The sequence below is a fragment of the Pteropus medius genome, unplaced genomic scaffold, assembly GCF_902729225.1.
Source record: "Pteropus medius unplaced genomic scaffold, Ma_sr-lr_union100, whole genome shotgun sequence".
In the NCBI taxonomy this organism is placed as follows: domain Eukaryota; kingdom Metazoa; phylum Chordata; class Mammalia; order Chiroptera; family Pteropodidae; genus Pteropus; species Pteropus medius.
The window spans coordinates 8,149,506-8,173,164 of record NW_024349802.1 but is presented as its reverse complement, the minus strand read 5'-3'; the positions used below and the strand labels follow the sequence as shown (position 1 = coordinate 8,173,164).

The window sequence follows — 23,659 nt, the reverse complement described above, 5'->3', positions numbered from 1 at the left end:
ACGGAGTTCAGCCAGGCTCTCAGGAAAGGGGCCTGTTAGGGCAGGATTCCTAGGAGAGAGATTCTGCAGCCCCGTCTGAATGAGCATGTGGATTTCTCAGTTGCACCAAGGACAAGGAGAAGGAAAGAGACATTCCAGCAGAGGGGAGCTGGTACAAAGCATGGGCTAGGAAATAGCTGAGCAAGATGAATTCAAATGAGCAGGATGAGGATGGAGAGACAGGTAAGGGTGGGATATCGGAGGCCTGCTTCCCCTGAGGAGAGGCCTTGGGAGACTTTAGGCGGGGCTGTGTTAGCCTCTCCGCCAGCCCTGCGCCAATGAGTACGAGCCAAGGTCACCTGGTTTGTGTAGCTTTCATTTACTAAGCCATTGTCTAACGTTTGTGACAAAACAAATAAACTGTGCAATGTGCAATGTCCACATGGCTGAGATTTATAAACAACAAATTTAAGCTAAAAACCATCTGAGGTTTGTCTTACTTGGGGTTCCAGATTTTCCTTAAGACCACATTTCTGACAGTCAAGAACTGAGCAGTGTATCTGTCGCAGGCTTCACTGCATTTGCTTTATGGTGACGTGGGGCTGGGGCACGTGCCCTGAGAGACAGAGGTGGGTCCTCTTGAGAGGAAAGGGCCTGAGACCTCACCTCCACTGTTAGAGACACCAGCTTTTATTTTAGGAACACTATTAATTTACTCTGCTCATTCGATCAGCATTTTCTTGAACTAATAAAGAACATTCATTTTCAGAAGCTGCTATTTTATTTGGTTCTCCTGGCTCATTCTCCTAAAAAGGAGATTCCCTTGATTTAATTACATAAGTTGGGTTTCAGCAGCGCTGCCAAGGAGCGGCGGGTTTGCCAGCAGCAGCCTCTCTGACTCCAGGATGCCCTGTCACTGCGATGGAATTAATTCATGGAAGGGGCTTATTTCTACCCGTGGTACAAGTCGCCCGCACTATGCCACTGAGGAACGAATGCACTCTGTGGGCTCATTCCCTTTTTTCCCCACACACACTCTCACCTGGTTGTTTCTCATTGTAGTAAAATGAGGAAAGTGAACATGTGGCGTTAGTGAGACCTGGCGAAGCTGCACTGCTCTTTGCATCTGTGCTCCTCTCTGTGCACTCACCGCAGCTGGCGACCTGCTCAGCTGAGCTCGCCTGGATCACTCTGCTGGATCCCTCCTGCCTCACCTGGCAGACTGTAGAAAGGCAAGCATCTTTCCTCTTTTGCACCTTTTCTGCCTCTACCCGGAGTGTAAGATATGATTTTCAATATGCCACTCCTGCCACTGTGCTTTCTAAAAATCCCTCCTGGAAGTTGAGTTTTGCTAACAGCAGTCAGTTAAATAATGAACATTTATTGAACTCTTACCAGGAACACTGTTTTAATTACAGAGAAAAGAACAACAGTTCTTGCTCTTTCCTTGGCTGCAAAAGCCCAAACCAGGCTAAGTGAAATGAAGAGTAAATTTACAAAAGCTAAAAAGAACATGATATGTCTTCATGACACAGAGTAATTAAATGGCCGCTAACCACCCATTGTTGAGGGCAGAGTGTTTTCTGAGATGCTTGACTCCAAGTGTAAGCTCTGTGGGGAAGGATGTGTTTTTCTGGTTCACTGCTACACCCTTGGTATTCAGTTCAGCTTCTGGCCCAGAGAAGTGCTCAGGAAGCTTGTGGAGAACGGAGGGAAGGAAAGAGGCTGCACATGATGAGGTCCTCTTCTCATCCTCGAAGCTACCCTTAGCCACATTTATGGTTTTCAAATTCAGTTCTAGGACAGGGGCTAGGAAATAGGTCAGCAAGATCTTTTTGTCACATTTCATCTTTCTAACAAAGAAAGAGACTCGGTGATAAGGGCCTTGTGTCTGAAGCCACACATCTAGCAGATGTCAGCAGCAGGATTTGATTCTGAGTGATTCCGTTGCCAAAAGCTATGCTCTTCTCAGTGTACCAGCTGCTTCCCAGCAGAGGATGGCTGGAGTGGGGTTGCAGGCGGCTGCTCTTAATATTCTTAATAGAGGAGGACCCTGCGAGAAGACCAGGGAGGAAAGCAGGGCTGGGTGGCACCTGGGCCACCTCCTCACGGTGTTCTTTGCAGGCTATGATGGCACAGGGCTAGAAATGGATATTTCAGGGAGTGGAAAGGCTTGCACAAAATGAAGAGAGAGCTACCCTTGCCAGTCCAGCATCAGAGCTGGGGGTTTCCTATGTGAGCGTCTGATGTTTCCGAGCTTAGCCTCCAAACACTGACTACTGAGGACATCCCTTCCACTAACGTTCAAGGTCAGGTACAGGACACTGCAAATCAAGACCATTAAAATTAAGGATGAGTCAGATCATTCAGTGGGAAGCTAGACTGCCCACTTCTTTTTCCTGTTGGATCACATATCATTTAAAATTGTATGAAAGTTCTGCTCTAGGCAAAGAGACATCATAGAGAGAGAGAGAGAGAGAAAAAAAACCATAACATAGACACTATGCTTATCTGGCATTCCTGAGCCATGCAAATGGTTATCCTGCCTTTGTGCTGGCTGTTTTGACCTGAAAAAAAAAAAAAAAAAAGCCCATTGTACTTAACACCAAATGAGTGCAAAGATCAGCCAGCCCTGTGGGCCTCTGGAGAGCTGGGAGGCTAGAGAAACACCCGAGAGTCCAGGAAGCTTGTCTGTCAGCCTGGTGCAGGGGAGACTCAGTAAACACAGGGGGCGGGGGCGGGGGGCGGGGGCAAGCAGGGCTGCACGCGGCTCCCACTTCCTTTTTATCTAGCTGGATACTAGCTGGTCAAGTTTGTGGTTTTCAAATTTAGTTGTACAATGCCTTGGGATAAATGACTATTTCAAAATTCATTACAGAAAAATTTTAAATATTTTTGAAATAAAAGGTGCTTGCTAATGCATACTCCTCCGACTCAAAGAGAGGCTGGAGTGCCCAGGTTACCCTGCTCAGCCTCGCACAAGGTAAGGAACACAGGTCGTTTCCTCTGCTGGAATATAGCTCCCCTCATAAAGCTGACATTTTTTGACTGCATAATGGGTGCCAGTACCTCAACCTACAGCAGATACTAGTTTTGAATGTCTATGCCTTTAAGAACAGAGGAGGTAGAAATTCCAAGAAGCGGGAGACTGAAGATGGGCTTGGCCTTTCTGCCCTTCTATACCCTAGAAGTGATTTTTTTTCCCAGCTGGCCAAGGATATGTCCTGAAAGTTGGCCCTGACTTCCTAACAAGCTCTGCTTGCCCTTGAATCTGACTCCAAATTTTAATTTTCACACTCTGCTCAGATTAGATATCTCCTGTGGAGCTGACCTAGCCTCAGACTCCAGAACCCTCTATCCTCGCTACTCCAGCTCGGTCTCATTTCACTCCCAAGTCTGACATTTGGTTCCGCTCCCCCAGCACCTGCTCTTGGGTCCCTTGCTACGGGCTTCTCCTGCCTAGGTCCTGACAGCCTGTTCCTTAGCATTTCATTACTTCCAGTTGAAATGCTAAGGAACAGAAGCACCTTCCCACCGAGTACATCTAGTTGCTTCTTAATCAGGCCCAGAGTCCTGGAAGGGTAGATGGTACAGCCTATACCTGCCAAATTGTGCTTTTAGCCTCACCTGGAAACTGGAACAAACCAGCCTGCCTGCCAGGGCCCACAGCCTCACGATTCTGTCCAAAAGTAGACCTAGAATTCTCCGCTTGGAAGGAGACCACGTGCCAACTTACTAAACGATTCAGAAGACGGCATCCTACAAGTGTTGACCTATTTTGAAAAAACCCTTAGATTTTTCATTTTCTTTAAATTGTTTTCCAGTTCCTTTTCATCTTTGTGCCCCCACCCCCACCCCCACCCCTTGGAGTGGATGAAGGTATATGTGACTCTGTATCAGAACCTAGATTCTCTAATAAGTCATGGCTTGTGAGCATGCAGGGGTCACACTTCCCTATGAAAGATCACTTCTCTGATTCTTGTCCCAGAGCTCTGGATGTGTTTCCTCTTTTAAAGAGTAGAGATATGATCAGATTCACATTTCATAAAATCACTTGGTTTCAGTATGCAGTACGGATCGGAGGAAGGCAAGGCTGGAGAATTAAGAGACTTATGAAGAGTCTTATCGAGTCCTGATAAGGGACACTGAAGACATCTATTATTCCTGAACATATGTGATGACTTGGTTGAGCCTAAGTAACTTTAGACAAAAGGGGCCATCAGAACAGTCTGCCTATTCCCCACCTTCCACTCTCCCAGCACCCAAGACTTGAATCTTATTATTATTACATAAGAAAGATATCCACCAGCTACAGTAGGGAGAGAATCTGCCTCTCCACTAGGGCTTGTTTATGCTATTAAGGTTTGTCATTTACTACAAAACAAGTCCCTGAAATCTGACCAGATTACTACCTACCTTGGAGTAAAATCAACGGAGTTAGAGGGAAACTTTGATTTGAATTACAACCTCTAAAGGAAGCCAAAATTCTCAGTCACTTCCTAAGAGCCTTTGGGCTTAAGAGTAATTGAGGCCACTTATGCCCATTTACTGGCATCTTCCTTTGACTTCCTACAAAGGAAATTAAGAGAGATTTAGGCCCAATCTGAAGAGCCGAGGGGAGATATGGGCAAGCAGAGAAAGGAAGTTTTCTAAAGGAGGCAAGAAGGTTTGAAGCTTCACTGAGAGGAATATTATTTAACAAGAACCTCAGAGCCCTCTTGAGACAGCAGGACATAAAATATCCCTGAGACAGTGGGTGTCAGCATTTTTAACTATAAATTAAGAAACACTGGAGTCAGAGATACAAGCACAGTTAGCACATAAGACTGTGTTATTAACAATGAAAGAGAAAGTTTAAATTACTTTGTTTAAACTTTCTAAAATGTGACTGATATGAAAACCTCTGGAGAATATGAACTGGTGGGGAGAGGACAAACAAATGATAACCCAAGCAGAGGGACATGACTCAAACCGGAGTGAGGGAAAGATGCAAACGGAGGAAGAGCAAGACAACACAATGCTCTCTCATCACTTGGTGCAGGAGTTAAAAGAGGAAGGAGACGAGATATATGGCAGAGTGACCCAAATCCAAGTATGTGCTATTTTCGTTAAAAGTGTGAAATCTATGGGTAAGCAGCCAAACTCAGAACAGCAGGAGCGTCCAGTAGGAAGGAGCAAGACAAGGACAGTACGAAGTAAGTTTTGTTAGTCCTCTCGTTCAAAAATGGCAAATGGGCTTAATATTTGTACTAATTTTATGATTTAGGAGTGGCTTCTTAAAACTGTGTATTGAAAATGAGGCTACATCTGGGATCGACAGTAAGTCTGCAATTGATTAGCGATGCCTGCCACAAGTCTAGGGTTGGAGAATGGATCCAACTAATGTGGGGGAAAGAAACCTTACTTGTGGCCTAGTCTTGTTTACTGGCATTTTTTATATTGGGGTTTAGGGTCAAAGGCCCAGCTAACACTAAAGTGAATCTTTTATCTTGCCTGTACATTATTTCCCTTGGGATTCCCATGGAAAGTAATGCATTGAGAGTAGGTAGTATTCCTGGATCCACTGGCCCTGAAAAGCCTACTCTTTGTCCCCCAAATTTTATATGCAGGTATTTTTGGAATTGGGGACCTAAAATTGTCCCTGATCGGGCTTCCACAAGTCTTGATGGTAATCTGGGACATGGAAAGGCTAGGACCTCTGGGTGGGCATCAGTGAGCAAGAACTGTTCCTAGGCTCCTGCCCATTCTCCTATATAAGAGAAGGAATGCTTAAGTTTCTTGTTCTATGGTATAGGACATCACTGATCCTGGAAACCCTGGTCTAGGCCAGGAGGGCCTAAGGGGACATAAGGACTTGAGCTGAGATGGCATGACTCAGCGACATTTAACACATGAGTATCATGTGGGGGACGTTGACATTATCTGCATCTACTCTTTGCTTTTCCCCCTGACAGCCAGAGACAGATGTTCAGGCATCCATGTGAAAAGCTTCTTGGCATAAAAGTAGATTGAGTATTGATTCTCATTTATGGATTCAAGGGTTCCCCGTCAGGAAACAGAACATGGAGTCTACATGGCATACCCAACACTTAACTGCAAAGATTGACTTTTCTCCGAATGACAGCTTGTGTTACATGGCCTAAATATGAGTACAAATAGAACAGCTCCCAATTGCCTTTGGGTCAGAGCTCATTTTATTTGTTCAGAATAGCATATAAATCAAACCTTGGTCAAGTGCTAAGTACCAGGTCAATAAAACTTTGGTTTTGTTGTAATGTTTGCACTTTGTCATCTGGAAAATAAAACAAACAAAACTAAACCATGATTTTTTTTTTTTCAGATAAAATTACAAAGCTAATAAAAGACCATACCCTTATTTGTGCCTGTATATATGCCTGTATATAAGTTTCTGTCCTATATAACATATACATTCTGAGGGCGGCATTGTATAAACTCATTTCTGTATTCCCCAAAATGTCTTGTGCATAACAGGTATGCTTGATAGAATTGTTAACTTGAAAAGACAAGTTGTGGAGAGAGCCCAGCCTTTGCATTTGAATTTGTTTCCTGCAGTATTCCCAGCCCCTTAAATAATACCTGGTAGAAACTCTTCCTAGCAACATGAGCAATATGAGCATGGGCAAGCTTTTAACCTGATATGAGATTAATGTTCTTATAAGAGGAGGAGGAGACAGCAGAGCTCACCCGCTCTACTACCTGCTCCCTTTTCTCTCTCTCCCTGCCATGTGAGCACACAGTGAGAAGGCAGCTGTCTATAAGCCAGGAAGAGAGCTCTCACCAGAACCTGACTGTGCAGCACCCTGATTTCAGACGTCCAGCCTCCAGAACTATGAGAAAATAAATTTCTGTTGCTTAAGCCACACAGTCTACGGCATTTTGTTATGGCAGCCCGAGCTGACTAATACACCATGACACCACTGCTATAAGATACAGAACAATTTCACCACTCTTCCAATTTTTTATAATAGACTGAAAAACTCTAACCTTAACACTAGGAAAGATGTGTCTGCTATAGGAAAAAGCACAGTCCTTTCCAAAATTCCTTTTGAAATGTTTTGTTGCCTATGATATCATTATGCCAAATTTTAATGAAGAAAAGGAGCCATTATGCAATTAAAGCAAAGGATTCATGGTAATTCAGCCTTGAGCATCCAATTAAGCTGGTCACAGTTGCCAGCTCTGAACTGGTTCTGGTAACCTAAATAAATTTTCCAGCTGAAGCCTGACAGCGACTCATCAGAAACAAGAGGTTCTCTGAGCACTGGGAATACTAGAATGTTTTGGAAAAGGAAAGCCTTTGATGTTTTCTGGCCTCTTCTTCCCTCACTTCCCAGGAGCCAAATTCCCTTCTCCTCCAGGAATTGCTTTCTTATCCTTATCCCTCCTCCCCATCCACCCCAGGCAGGAACAAAGCAGCCTCTAAACCCTGTCAGCCTGACACAGTGTCTTGCAAGAGTTGCTCCTCAGGAAATGTTTGTGGAGCAAATTACTGATTAAATGAAGTGAAAAGGAGCTGACCAAAAAAATGGCAGCCATCTTACATCATAGAGCTTGATATTTAATGCATGTTAAGGCAGCCCAGAATGTCATCTAGCGAGCTACCTTTTGATTTTATGAGATCTCTGGGCAGGCAGGGCTGGCACAACTGAGAAATTATTCTCACCACCTAGAGGAAATGGCCTGACCGCCATATCATCACATGAAAGGCCCCTCTCTACCTGGTCTAATCCATATTTCCAGCTCCATTTCCTACCTTCTTCCCTCTGTGCACCTGACAGTCCACATACCAGGACTGCTTATTAAACCTTAAATATACTGTGTGTGTTCTGTCCCTGCTTTTGCCCATGCTGCTGCCCTTTCCAGAACCAAACTAAACTGGAGCCACTTATGTGAAAGGCAAAATGAAGTTGGCCAATCCAGGTGCATTAAAGAAAAGGAAATTTAACCTTACCTAAGTTACAGGAGTATGCAGCTTTTCTCAGAAACTGGCAGAGAACACCAGCCAATCGCCAGAAGCCAAGTCCGTTCATGCCATCTTCCGGACTTCCTTGTTCCCTGGACTCAGGTACCCTGATCCAAATAAGGAAGAAGACCACCAGGCAACCAATCAGCAGAAAAAGCCAAAAACTTCCACATTTACCCCACAAAATTCTCTCATGTCTGTGAGCAACTCAAAACTCATTGCTCCCATAGCCTTGTTTCTCGACTTACAAGTTGGAAACCCTTGCAATAAACTCATCTTTCTGCTTTGTTTTACTCAGTGTATAGCTGGTTTTTGACACCTTCACATATGCACTTCTCTGCTGTGGCCTCCTACTTGGTCTCCCCGTCCAAGCTCAAAGTCTCCTCTTCCTTGGCACCTTCTCCAACCAGATCCCAACGCCCACATCGCCCACAGGTCCGCCTCAGGCTCTCGCACATTGCTTACACCAGCTGCCTATTGTGTTTTTCTTTCATACTAGATAGCGAGGCCCTTGAGTGATGCTGTGGAGTCTTAATCATCTAGTAAATCTACTGTCTATCCAGGGCTATGAATCTAAAGGCTCTCAGTAAACACTTGAGGAATTGAATTGTCCAATAAGCCCTACTCACTTTCTCTTCTCGGATGGAGTGGAGGGCAGAGGAGGCAGCTGCTGCAGTTGGGAGGAACATGGCTTAGGTCCAGATAGCCTGGAGTTTAAATTCTGGTTCATCACTTTGTTTTCATGTTCTATCACTGTGTAACCAATTGACACAAAACATCTCCTGGTTTCTGTAGGCCAGAAGTCCAGGCACAACTGAGCTGGGTTCTCTGCTCAGAGTTTCACAAGGTTGCAATTAAGGTGTCAGCTGGGTTGAAGTCCTATCTGGGGCTCATGGCTTTCGAGCATATGTGAGTGCTCCCTGAGGTTGAAGAACGAAGGCCCGTTCTATTGCTGATTGTCGACTGGTAATACGTCAACTCCTAAGGCCACTTGCATTCCTTCTCACGGGGCCTTCTCCAACTTCAAAGCCAGCAAGAGAGTCTCCTTCATGTCTAACCCCTCTTATTCTTCAAATCCCTGACTTCCTCTCTGACCTCTCCACGCAGAGGTAAAGGGTTATGGGATTAGTCAGGTACACCTGGAGAGTTTCCCTTTTGACTAAGTAGTAACCTTAGTTACATCTGCACAATCTTTTTGCCATGTAACATAACCTAATTATGAGAGTGCTGTCCTATCATATTCACAGTTTCTGCCCAAACTCAAGGGGAAGAAATTATACGAGGGTGAAGGCCACTTGGAACTCTGTCCACCCCATCTCCTCAAGCTATGTTACACCATCTCGATATCAGTTGCCTTGGCTGGAAAACAGAATAAATAAATCTACCTCCCATATTTGGGGTGAAAATTAAATTAAAAAATTATATGTGAAAGAGCCACTCAGTGACTACAGGCCTCTTTTCTTCTAGTTTTGTCTGGGCTGCTATCTCATAATAGTTCCCAGGTTACCCAAAGAACACATACCAGCTGGACTATCTGCCTATGAAGTGACTCTATAAGATCCTTGGTAACACATGCAGATTTAAAAAGCACTAACTGAACACACAGTGTAAATATATATATATGCCTTCTGTTAAAGTGTACTGCTGAAACTTACTGGATTTCATTAATCAATGTCACCATAAAAAATACATAAATAAATATATTTAAATAAATAAATAAACACAGCATCTCTTCTAAAAAAATAAAAGATAAAAAAGACTAACTGATAATGTCCAGTGATCCGATATTTGGAGAATGGTACTAGCTGAGATCACCCAAGATTCGCCTATGACCCAAGTGGTGACGATTTTATAAAGACTGAAATCCAAGATCCTCAAGTAGATTACTACTTTAAAAGGCTTAAACTATTATTTGCCCTCAAAAACAAAAACACTTGTCCACGGTACTTGAGCTTTAGTAAATTAGATGCTATGAGAAAGAAAATCCATGGCGCTGGGTTTTAATAAACTAGATGCTATGAGCCCAGAGATAAGGTCACTGTCGGTTTTCAGATGCAGCTGATACAGGGTAAGGCAAAGTGGAGCCTCTTCAGCTCTCCTTCTCAGTCGACCCTTGCTGCAGTTGTCTACTGCTTGTGCTGACTCCCCGCCTGGCTGCCTGGGGACCTTCACAGTGGTGTCCCACCTGAGCAAGTTCTCCTCCAGAGATTATTTTATTCTTCCCCACAAAACTTATCACTCATGTGTTCTAGCCTTTAATGCTCACCTGGGTCCCTGATAATTAGGTACGAGAAGAGCAGAGGTGTCAGCCAATGAGAAAAGCTGAATATGACAGCCTCTTCCTGGTTATATCTGCACTTTACAGAGGCTTCCCATGTTATTCAACCAAAGCAGACTTCCTACCCTTTCAGGACTCAGTCTCCCCAAATGCCCAGAGCCCTAGCTCTCCCCTGCTGGAGCAGACACCCGCTGCTTACAGAGCTCCGTCAGTGGTCTGGAACACACCAAGCCTACAGAAGGTCAAGTTCCATCACTCCACCCTCACCCTAGATGTGAACTTACCATTTTCATTTTCCAAAGGGCCTTCATCCTTCACTTCACACCTATAAGACAAAATGGTACCTCTGGGTCAGAGAAATGTAAATACATAACAGTAAAATGCAACTTTTAAATATGAATTGGTACCAAAACCATTCTGTACCAGTGAATTTTCAAGTGAAAGAAAAATTGGCCATGTCCCCTAAAGACTGTATTTTACAAACATCTATTTTGTTTAGATAACAAAGAGGTATAAAACATCAGTAGTCCTCTTTTTTGCCTTTAATAATGAATTTAGAAACACCAAAATCCAATTAACCCTCATCAAAGGTGTGTATGTTTCATTCTAGCAGTGGTTAGAGACCTGTACCCTCTAAGGCTGAGCTGATCAGTAGCAGACTGAGCCCAGCCAAAAACACCAAGGCGCCTGTATCATCGAAGCCAGCTTGGTTGTCCCAGGGAAGCAGTGGCCCTGGTTGGGTGGCTGGAGAAGGCCGAGGCATAGCAACTGGAGCTGTGTAGTTTCATGGTCTGCTTTGGAGCTCTCCGAGTGCAGTCTGGAAGCAGTAAATAGCCTCCCCTTAGAACTCTGCAGCCCTGCTGGGGTTGAGAAAAGAAAAGAAGGAAAGGATGATTGGTGTGGGATGTGAGGCAAAGCAGTTGGCTTGGGACATGGAGGGATGACAAGGCCATCCTGCGCTCTTGGAACATCCTGGAGGAGGAGCAGTCAAAGATACCATGTATCAGCATTTCAGTCAAACATCAAGGGCAGGCAGCCAGCCCTGGCCGACAGGCTCTGCTACACACTCACTGAGAGATCCTAGACAAGTCCTTTCCCCTGAGAAAACTCTCAGCTTACTCCTTGAAAAAATGTGTTGTTTAGCTGGATTCTCTGGCTTCTGCCATCCATGAGGAGAAATTCAATGAGAACAAGGATGCCCCCATCCACCAGACCCTAAACATCCTCCCTGGCCAAAGTCTAGCCCTGAGTTTTCTGCTCATTACTCAGTCCAAAGAGGGGCTATGACTCGGTTGATGAATGAGCTCCCAAGGCCTGAGGTTTCACCAGATAGGACTGAAGCTCACTGCAGCCTCTAAAATGGTTAAACAAGCCATAGCAAATGGAAACTGACCAGTAATGATCAGGGAATGCTTTCTAGGTCAGATCTGCCAGTTTCTCCATTAATCTGTTCCATCAACAGCAGTGATACAAGGTCCTCAGGAGAGGAATCCATGAGGATTTCACACAGCCATGTCCGACTCGATGAACTGGTCCTCGTCCAGCACAAGTGCAAAGGTACAGCCGCTGTGGGCAGAAGGTGGGTTCTCAGGGCTCCCAAGCCAGGGAAGGAGGGTGGACAGCCCACCTTTGCTCTCACATCCCTGAAACAGAGCAAGTGGTTCATTTTATTTAGCTAAAAATGCCCAATAAAAGAGAGTGACAAGTAAACTAGGAACCATGCTCTCATATTACTTTTGAAAATATTAGCTAAAACAGGGAAAATGCTTATAAGCTAATGTTAAGTAAAAGAGCAGATGCAGATTTGTATTTATAATGTGGTTACAGTTATGCAAATGAAAGCAAAATTCCCAGAAACTTATATATAAAGACAACTGTAGAATAATTATCATTGAAAAATTCTATTTTCTCTACTCTGGTTTTTCTGAAAAATGTGTATATATTTTTTTAAATATATTGAAATATTTAAAAAATAATCTTATCAGAAAGAGTCCTAAAAGGTCATTTAGTTCCGTGGCTCCCAAACATGGTTTTGCTGAGCACCCAGCTGGCTGCCTTGGCGTCTCCAGGAAAGCTTATTAAATATGTAAGTGTCTAGGCTACAGCCCCAGAGACCCTGACTTAGCAAGCCCGGCACTGGGCCCCGAAATCTGCATTCATTAAGTTGAAAATAAAAAGCTTAATAGGTAATTCCAAAGTGCAGCCAGGGTTGGAGGTGGTTTTTCTCGTGCAGTCCATTCTCTCGCTATGTAGAATGAGGAAACTGAGACCCTAGAGAGAGGAGTCACCCGACAGGTGACAAAAGTAAGTACCCATTCTGGTGGAGCGCGGTGGACTCTGGGTAATTAGATAAAGAATTATGAGTGGACTCTTTGCCCCGTTTTTTGTCACTGTGTGGTGTGGCTTTCCAAAGGCAGACTCTTCTGGAATGGCCTGACCCTTTGGACTGCTTAAGAACGCTTACTAGAGGCAATGTACTCTTCTCGTAACCTTTCACGAACAAAGGCATCTGGCCATAGGGATCTGAAATGTTAATATGGAGGAACTGAATAAAAGATCTCTGATTCTGTCCCCCTTCCCTAAGGGCTGGCATTAACGTATCTGTTTGTTTTGGCCTTCAGGGCAGAAAGTGAAATTGCTCATCCTCCTTTGACATGCAAGGTTGGTGTATCTAGATAGGGTGCTGGAAGGGGAGGCTGGCCCCAACTCCTGTCCAGACCTCCCCTCCATCAGGAGGCCAGCCTTCAGGCTGAGAATGGTGCAGAAAGGGCAGGAGCAGGAGCTATGGCCTGGGAGGTGCAGCAGCAGCCGGAGCAGCTCCATCAGTTCTGCGCATGCTCCTAATTACACCACATGCCATTCGGCCGGCCAGGTCCTTCCCAGAAGAGACCCATCAAAGCTGCCTTCTTCCTCATGGATTTCTCAGTAAAAGAGAAGGCATCAAAGATGATGGGTGTCAAACTGCATTTTTCTGCCTTCTGTCAAAACAGCTGCACCTGTATGGTGCTTCCTTCTCATCTCTTGTAGCATCAGCAGCCCTGCCTTGCTGAGTAAAGACCAGGGGGTTTGGAGATCAGCTCATGTCCTGGCCAGAGACTCACTCAAGTTACTCCGAAGGAAAAATGGGTTTACTGTTGGGACACTCAGGGTCTGGAGCAGTGACAGAAAAGCAGTTAAGAAACATGCTAGCAACAACAATAATGATAAAAATAATAATAGCTAGTGTGTCAAGACAGGGTTTCTTTTCATCCTCATGTCTTCTTTCCTTCCACTCCTCCCCCTGGCAAACAGAGTGTCTGTGATAAGACAGTGTAAGAAACAGAGGCTTTCCTGAAAGTACCACCAGCCTCTGAGAAGTATCCACACTGCAGTATCCAAACTCACACTGTAGACAGCCAGTAGGAGGCTTGAAGTGACTGCAGAGCACTGTGGCACAACTCTTGGATGGAGAGGGGGTTCCTGAGGAGAGGACAGAGATTTGGCTCGCCAGGATAAAGAGACAGAAAAGACCTAAGGGCAGGGTGAGTAGAGAACACAGGAAGAAAAGAAAGGGTCTCCTGGGCAGCCCTCCAAGGCAGACTTTATATGGCAAATGAATCAGGGGAAAGTTAAGAAATATTTTGCACCACCATCTGAATTCAGTAAGTTTAATCTATTTTCCTTATTGGTGATGGGGTACCCACCTGTCATTTCAGACCTTGCACACACAACTGAGTGGTTTGACAATACCTTTTAAGTCACTCCTTGAATGTTTATTTAAAATTGGTTCCGATTCCAAACCCAAGTGTAATAGGAAAGTATTTCATAACTTTCACCTCCACCAGCTCATCTGGAAATTCCTGGGAAGCAATGCACTGTACCTGGCCACCTCTACTTAAACACTACTACTTTAACTACCGGTTTACTTCTGGCAGCTCATAGCATCAACCATCAGTCCACTGAACTTTTTTTTTTTTTTTAGCCTAAATCTGCACGCTCTACATTTTAATAGATTTTTAGAAAATTTTTAGATTCACAGAAAAATTAAGCAGACAGTAGAGAGTTCCCATATCCCTCTCCCCTCACACAAACATTACCCTATTAACATCTTGAGTTAGTGTGGTACATTTGTTACGATTAATGAACAAATGTTGATACTTTATTATGAACTAATTTATGTCTGATTCGCTCTTTGTGTTGTACAGTTCTATGGGTTTTGACAAATGTATGATGTCATGCATCTACCATTACAATATTGTTTTAATCAGGGTTCAATAGAACCAATACAAGATATATAGATATAGCTGAAACACACAGTTGACTCCTGAACAATGCAGGGGTTAGGGGCACCAACTCCCATACAGTTGAAAATCCATGTATAACTTCTGACTCCTCTAAAACTTAACTACTAATAGTCTTGTCTATAACATAATATATGTGTTAATTGACTAATTACATTTATTATACCTATTGAAAAAAATCTGCATAAGAGAACCCACACAGTCCAAACCTGTGTTGTTGAAGGGTCAACTGTGTGTGTGTATTCAATGGAACCAATAGGAGATAAACATTATTTATATTGTTAATGTTAAATATTATTTAATTTATCGATAATTTAAGATATTAATATAACATTTTATTCAACATAGTGCATGTATTTTATAGATATTATATGGCTCGTGTACTTACAGAGGCTGACAAGTCCCAAGATTCTCAGCCAGCAAGCTTGAGACCCAGGAGAGCTGATGGTGTAGTTTTAGTCCGAGTCCAAAGGCCTGAAGGTCCAAGACCCAGAAAGGGCAATGTTTCAGTTTCAGTCGAAAGGCAGGAATAAAACTGGTGTCCCTCCCAGTTCCAGGAAGTCAAGCTGGAGGAAATTCCGTTTTACTCATGGTGGCGGGGGGGGAGGGGGTGGCCTTTTTGTTCTAGTCAGGCTTTCAACTGACTGGACAAGGCGCACTCACTCAGGGAGGGCAGTCTGCTTACTCAGTCTACTGATTCAAATGTTAAGCCCATCAAAACACCCTCAAAGGCAAACTTGGAATGATATTTGACCAAATATCTAGGCACCCCATGGCCTACTCAAGTTAACACATAAAATTAAGCATCACCAGCATCATACAGAATAGTTTCACCATCCTAAAAATTACCTGTGCATAAACTATTCATCCTTCGCCCCTCCCTCAATCCCTGTTAACCACTGATCTGTTTGCCACTTCTGTCATTTTGACTTTTTCCAGAATGCCATTAAGTTCAAATCATACAATAATCATATAGAGAAACCAAAGACTAGGAGAAAATATTTGCAAAACACATCTAATAAAGGACTTGAATCCAAAATACATCAAGAACTCTTTAAACTCAACAAGAACCCAACTTGATTAAAAAATGGGCAAAAGATCTGAACAGACACCTTACCAAAGAAGATGCAAATAAGCATAAGAAAAGGTGCTCAACATCAATAGCAATGGCAAATGAAAAAAAAAATAATGCGGTACCACCATACACCTATCAGAATGGCTAAAACCCAGATGCTAGTCAGGAGCAACAGGAATGCACTTGGTGCTGGTGGGAACACAACTGGTAATTTTAAGGAAAAGACAAGGGGACTTGCTCAGGATTACCAAGGAATTCATTGGAGGTCTAGGTCAAAAACCCAAGTGTCTAATCTCCATCCAGTGGTCTTTCATCTGGACTGTGTGACTGCTAATCTCACTTAATGGGATGTCATTAATCATTAAACTGGACCTTTTAGGATGTGATGGAGGAATGGATGGAGGCATGAAAACTTCCTTGGGATAAGAAGAAGAAAGAGTGGTAGAACTGTGAAGTATGAACTTGGTGATGAAGAAAAGATAATTTGTTTGAGTTTGAGAAAGGAAAGACAAGACACTTGAAGGAAGCAGCAGGGTTCACTGGGGTGGTCTGAGACCAGTACCCAAGGTGGGTCACATGGAGTCACACAGGAAGCTGGGAAGGAGGCCAGCCAGGCTCACAGGCACAGGTGCTGCCACAAGCTGCTGCCAGGTCAGTCACTTGTTCATTTCCAGTAGCAGACAACTTGAGGCTTCGGAGAGGCCTTTATTACATGTCAGTTCGGGTTAGGTACTTTTCATTCCATTCTGGCCCAAACTGATTTTATATTTTTCTGATGTAAATTAGGTTGGAGTACTCTGAGAAGTAAACTCCATCTCCCAAGTTCAGGTTTTCAATACTCATAATGTATTAGTTTCTACCACTGGTAGATCTAGCATGACTTGCTGAGTATGAATCAGCATAAAATTGATAAAATAGCTTATTTTCCCTGAAAGAGGAAAGAACAAGGAGCCAAATTATAACTCAGAGTTGATATGTTTATACAGCCACATCTACTAGAGATATACACAATATATTCAGATGAATTTCAAGATGAAAATATCACTGGAAGAAATGCTGCATGCCGCTCTTTAAAGAAAGATCTCATTTTTCAATCAGCGATTACAGCTTGTCTCAAGCACACCAGCCCACTGGGAATTTCTTCTGAGTCTTACCTTCCAAGAAAAAGAGCACACTGTCAGAAATGAGGTTAGTAGTCGCAGTGCAGATCAAAGATTACTGGACTGAAAGCAGGAAGAACAGGTTTCAGTGCTTGTCCCTCTTCCAGTGATTTGAGAATAGGTAGCTGGAAGTGGATGCAGATATTACTTCCAAAATAGATAACAAAAGCTGTCCTGATCTAGTGGTGTCGGCTATGGTTAGGAGAGGAAGACACATTTGACTTTCTTGGACTGTATAATTTTTACAGGGTCAGCCTTGCTTTCTCAGTATAGAAGATGAATCTGTTATTTGTGAGCTGGGTGAGTTCTGCAGACTCATACTGGAATCCTGGCTCTGCTTCCTACCAGCTGTGAGACCACATTAGCTTTTTGAGCTCTATAAAGTAGAGGTGATAACGCACCTACTTCGCAGAGCTGTTGTGAGTAATGAACAAGACAACTATTTAGTGGCTTACAACACTGAATGCTCAAATTCCTATCTGTTGTTATTATTAATAATGATATTATTAGTTATATTTAATCAGTGCATACTCTCTCCAAACTTCCTTTCAAAACATATCTCCAGGGCTCCCTCCTCCATGCTGGGTACTGGGCTAACCACTGGGATGCAGTGATGTCACTGCATGCCTCGTGGAAGTGAAGGAGCCCAAAGTCCACGTGAGTGCTTCCAGAGGTGCTTTAGGACAGTTGGGAGGGGTGTACCGACAAATCAAAGGAAGGGAAAAGAAGTTGGCTTTGCTCTGCAGAACAGGAAGCACTTCACAAAGATGGAATTGCACAGCCTTGACAGGTGAGTTCATCACATGTGTAAGGAAGAAACACATTTCAGGCTGAGGTGACAGCAGAAGTCAATAGCCTGGTGTCCTGTCCTGGTCACAGAGGGGCACCTGAAGCAGGAATCTAGTGGCAAGACTAGGCCATGAAATAAACATGAAGAATTTGAAATCCTATACTAATGATCCCCAACATCTAATCCATACTCTCTGCCCCATCCCAAAGCAAAGGAAGCCTATTATTTAGGTCCCAGGAAGGGCCTAGTACTCTCTTCTCGTTGTCACATATTTTTGTGAAATTTGAAAAAAATGACATATTTGAACCTCGACTGGTTGAGAATGCTGTCTCTTCCCATGCCAACGTCCCTTCTGTCACTTTTCCTCTTGTTTTGAGTGGTGCTAGAGTAGCTATGAAAAGTTTTTTTTGGGATTTGGCTAAGGAGAAGTTGTCTTCTGAATACCTTCGGTTTAGGTCTAGCGGGGTATGTTTGTGGGGTGTGCAATCATCTCTGTATATACTCATTGCTAGCCATCTGGTTTCATAATGGTGTCCAAGCACACTGCTGCTGCCGCTCTGCCAACTTACCTGGTCGCATGATGGCAAAGGTGCAGGGTACCAGTGCAGGCACATGCTTCAGAGGGCTGGCACTGGAAGGATGTGAACAGTAGAGGAGAAACAAGGCATAAAATATAGAGACAGAAGCCAATCCAGAAAAACTTCACATGACAGGGAACATTCTAAGTGGAGGAGTTGGTTCTCCACACCTTGTCAAAATGGAAGTTCTCCCCTCTCAGTAATATATCCAAAGGGCTATTATAATTATACCATGATGCTTTTCCCTTTTCTGAATGAAATTGCATGAAAGAAACTTCAAGTGAATACGTATGTCTGTAGGGCACAAGCCTGAAGCAGTGGAACAAGCAGTGAGAACATCTGTGTCTGAAGCCATATATATGTTTTATGTACTCCAACTATAAATAAAGTATCTTTTTTTACTAATTATATTAGAAGACTGAATCATCCTTCTTGCTTTCTATAAAAAATACTACAAAACTGTCATCAACATGAAGAGGTATTAAAGAGTATACAGGTAAAAACTGAAGGAAAAATTATTAAACAGGTGTGTCAGCCAGTTGATTAATAAAAAATTATTTATATTGGATTTTTATTTGCATTAAAATTTGTGACTTGAATTTCTTTCCTCATTATAAACAAATATTCGCTTTCATATCTGATTTTACATTAATATTTTTTCTTTTTCTTAAAGAAGGCCCTTCAAATTGTATGAAGCTCAGATCCCATAAGACCTGGACTGACCCCTGCTCCCAGGCTGAGACCTTCTCTATGTACCCCTTGCCCCGTCAACTCTCTTTTTGCCCAAATTGCTGAGAAACTTCATCATCTTTTTATTTTGTCACCTCGTTCATGCTTCGGTCCTCTTCCTCTCTTCTTCTGCCTCTCTTAAGTTCTCCAATTCCCCCTTTCCTTTTCCCATTTTCATTCCTTAATTTTCCATTCCTTGTCTTTACCCTTTCCCTGTCTTGCTGGGTTGTTTTTTTCTTTGTTGTCTAAATCTCACACTCAAGCATCTCAACCAGTGGATCAGAAACCACACGCAAGTCTTAAAGCCTTACTTAGCACGTCTCTAAAAGGGTTCCACAAATATCTGACATTCGCCAGGCACCACCTTCTCCACTCCTCAGGGTTTCCTCTCAGAGCTCAGTAGCAGACGCTCTTCCCTCAGCCATGCCTGCATCTTCTTTGCAAACGGAACTGTATTTTGTAGCAGGTGGGCAGTAAGTGGGCAGCAGTGGGCTCCGGGAAGACTGGTATTGTTGCTCCCCGGAAGGAGTGGTTTAGGCTGGCCTAGCTAATCCCAGTCGTCTTCACTGGTGACTGTGCTGGACGTGGGTGTGTGATCCAGTCTGGCCAGGGAGACTAAGGGAGGATCTTCTCTTTCATAATAAAGAATAAATATTGCAGGAGGAATATCGCCCCCACCCCACCCTCATTGCCTTCATGGGATGTTATTATTTAAGGATATGTTGCTTGAAGCTTCAGTAAACATCTTGTCACTCTCAGTGAAAGGCTAAGAGCAATGGCAGTGTGTGGACACAGAGCCTTGACATTGCTAGTTCTGAATCAGCCCTGGAATCACTTGCTTCCAGATTTTTTGTATTTGTTGTCAACAACAAATATCTTTAGATTTAAGCTACCTTTAGTCTATTTTTTATTGTCGTTGTTGTTGTTGTCACTTGCAGCCCAAAGTAATCCTAATATATAAGTGCCCAGCACAGATTCCTGCACTAGATCGAAGTCACTCCCAGCATGGCCTTGTCCTCTATGTCCATCAGTTTGGAGGACCTACTGTTCCCGTTTAGCAAACTAGTTACCCTGCTGGAGACGCTGGAAAACACTTTGCCGATGTGTCGCCTACTGTACCTTAAGGCAGAGACCATGTGCCAAAAGAGGCTGTCTCATTAAGGGAAATGGTGGGAAAATGCAGGCTGTTGATACACTTGGAGCTGCTTTTTTAGCTTTTAGCACAGTCTTACAAGAGATAAGTTCAGGTTTAACTAAACTCTAAGAGCAAAGAGAAGACAAGGCAGCTTCACTAAAAGGAGGCCTTTTTTGCTTGTGTCCTAAAACCCAAGTTGAATAAATGTCCACTTATTTGAATACATTCAAGGTCAGAAAGGCTGAATTCTCCACCCCAAGCTAAAGTTAGACATAGAAGAGGAAGAAGATTTAGAGAGATGATATTTGTGGAAAGATAAGCTTGCTGCCATAGGCCTCTTCCCACCACCTTCTCATGAGTGTTCCTTGTCTGACAGAGGAGATTACTGTGTCCATTGGGAAGGTGGGTGCAGGATGAGGCCTGGGTAAAGGAGAAGATAACTGTTGCTGCTTTTGCAAACAAGGCCATTAGTATGAAGTAATTCAAGGTAAGGAAGTTAAACTTTAGGCCAGGGAGATAAATATAGCACAGTGGAAGAGAAGATACCTAACTCTGGGTACCTGAGTGCCTACTAAATTTCCTAGAAGCAAACAGATGAGAAACTACTAAGTTTGCAAGGGACCTCTATTGCCAAAGAAAGCCCTGGGTTGGCTGACAATAGTCTACATGCCTAATTCCTAAGCAATCCCTTGAACTTGGAACCTGTTATATCAGGAAGTGGACTGTGAAAGCTGTGCATCCTCATAGGGGCACGTATAATTCCACCCACCCCAGAACACACGCCAGGCATGGCCACAGAGGACATCACAATGGGAGCATTGTCCCAGCCAGGACGATCAGGTTGGCTGGCCAAAGATTCATTCCGTTGTGCAGGCAGAAGGTCATTACCAGTTTTGTCCAGCAGCAGTAGTAGTACTAGTAACCGTTATGCATTGTTTCTTTTCTCTACTTTCTAAATAGAAAGTACTATGATTGTTAACCCCTTCCTTCTTCACTACTGAATAATGGTTGGTTTGAGAATTTTTTAAATAATTGCTTTTTAGTCATAGGCAGAGAAACACTTACTGTGAAGTTGTGGTATCAGGGACCCTGACTTGCATGGGCCCTTTCCAAGATTCAGTGTGTTCTTTTTGGTGTCATGGGAGAGATAGGACACAGCAGCTGGAGGCAGGGACTGCCATCCAGTCTGGGAGTTTACTCCCTACACCCAGGTGTGGTCCTGATGCTTTCGGTAGGGTCCGTGGGTATCAGGTCTCCCTCTCCATTTGCCTAGCCCCCAGGAACACCCCACCCCTGCTGCACCACATTTCAGCATCTGGAATTGTTGATGGTTAATTTTATGTGTCAACTTGGCTAGGCCACAGTACCCGGATATTGGTCAAACATCAGTCTAAATGTTGCTGTAAAGGAATTTTTAGATGAGATTAATATTTAAATCAGTAGACTTTATGTAAAGAAGATTACCCTCCATAATGTGGGTAGGTCTCATTCAACTCATTGAAAGGTAAAGAAAAAAAAGATGGAGGTCCTCCAAGGAAGACGGAATTCAACCAGCCTCCAGTCTGCTTCTGGACTCCAAACTCCAACATCAGCTCTTCCTAGGTCTTCAGCCTGCCAGCGTATCCTGCATATTTTAGACTTGCCAGCCTCCAAAATCACGTGAGACAATTCATTAAAAATATATATATACACACCCTATCGGTTCTGTTTCCCTGGAGATTCCTGATAATACAAAAGCCTATCTTTAATCCAAAGTAGAACTATGTGATTGAGAGACTGCTCTGTTCCTTGCCTGGAGGCCAAGACGACCCAGCACTCATCACCACCTGGCTATCTCACTTACCCCAGGTCAAGAGTGGTGGGGCCAGAAGGAACTGGGGGTCCCCAGAAGCAGGCTGAATCAGCTGCTGTGGAAGCTGCAATCTGAACTTGTGTTCTGTGAGATTAAACGGCTGGAATTCTCCTTAAGTTCATCTCGCAGCAAAAAGACCTGCCTGAGTACAAAAATGCAGTGTTACAACTGTGGTATTACAAATAAGAAAACAAGTTGTAAAGTTGAAAGAAATTCCCTAAACTTTCAATAACAAAAAAATAAAGACTGCATTACCTTTCTATTCTCTCTATAGACATTTGAATTATGAAATCAGTCATTAACATCTGATAGTTTCTTATGATTTGTTCTCTCATTCTACATAACTTTTCCCTGTCTGTGCCTAATTTTGCATTTATGATGTAGTATTATTTTTCCCTCAACAGAGCCTCCCACATTGTATAAGCTTCAGGCCCCACAGAGCCCAAATGTCTCCTGGTCCTATGTCACCAGACCGTTTAGATCTGAAGGGAAGGACTGCCCATTATCTGGAGATTTTGCAGCTGGAACTGGACATATCAGCTGAACAAGACTCAGGAGTATGAGTAAGTTTTCCATGATCGTGTCAGGATTACTGAAGTGTGTGTGTACCAAAATGGGTGTGAGTATGTTAGGGAACCATAAAGATGATTGTGTGAAAACCACTGCTTGTGTAGTTAGTGCCATTTCCCCTCTTTTCCTTCCTAACAGAAGTCTAAACCCCTTCTTGTAACGCAGTAGATAAATAACCCTTTTTCTCTCTAGATGAAGCAGAACCAGAAGGTCCAGACAAGGCTGTTTTCTTTCCGCTTTCGCATTTACATCATATACGGTTACAAAGTTTGGCTTCTTCTCTATATACACTTTTATATTCTGCTTTTTTATGCTTGATATTTTGGTAAATATTTGTCCTGCATGATATTAAAAAGTTTCCAAAGGTGCATAAGCATCTATCATAAGCATGTAATATTACTTATTTAACCGTCTTCCCAACCTTTACCTTTATAAATAATGTTGCAATGCACATACGTGTGCACGAACCTTTATTTAGATTTCTATCTTCTTAATATAGACTCCAGAAAGTACAATTTCTATTTCACAGGAAGCAAAAGCTCTATAGCATATTGGTTGCAGCTGCAGGTTTTGGAGTGACAGATAGGGACCTGAACCTCAGCTTTGCCATTTTTTAATGAATAACTCTGGACAAGTAGATAATTTCTCTAAGCCTTGGTTTCTTTACCTGGAAACAGATGAAAGCAGTCTGCAGCTCACAACATCGTTTGAAACTTAAAAAGACTGATGTGTGTGTTAGTAGAGCCTGAGCCTCTGACACACAAGCAGCACTTGATATATGATGTAAGAATTATCACAGCAGAATAAGAAAATAGTAACAGAATATTTATCTTGAGAATTTAAAAAATGTGGAAAAGTAAAAAGAAAAAATGTCATTTACCCATATTATATTAACTTTTCACATGCTGACATTTGCTTTAAATTTTTGCTTATTACTCAAATGAGATACAAATATATTCTCCCTTTAAAAAAATTTTATAGATAAATATAAGCCAAAGTAGAACTTTCCTAATCTTAGCAGAGTCACAAGTTCAGTTACGTATGTTTTTCTAAAATCATCTTTGTTCCAACAGTTTGCCTTAGGACTTCTGAGTCACTCCTGTTGTTGTCACCTATACACAATGTTATTCATCCTAGGCTTCGAAACCTCGAATTACATCAAAATGAACATAAACTACTGCTGCTCTTCATTTTTGCTCATACTTGTTTTGCTCTCTTGGACCGTTTCTTTCCATTCTAACACTAAAAC

The 23,659-nt window shown here is 43.0% G+C and overlaps 1 long non-coding RNA gene across 1 annotated transcript; it reads right to left on the bottom strand.

Annotated features, from left to right (window-relative positions):
• Positions 1–10,883: 10,883 nt before the first annotated feature.
• Positions 10,884–15,030, bottom strand: LOC120581153 (uncharacterized). The gene is made up of 3 exons (XR_005647165.1): positions 14,910–15,030; positions 11,635–11,884; positions 10,884–11,101 (listed from the first exon to the last, which is right to left on the bottom strand). It is a non-coding gene; the product is annotated as an uncharacterized LOC120581153 (long non-coding RNA).
• Between the last annotated feature and the right edge of the window lie 8,629 nt (positions 15,031–23,659).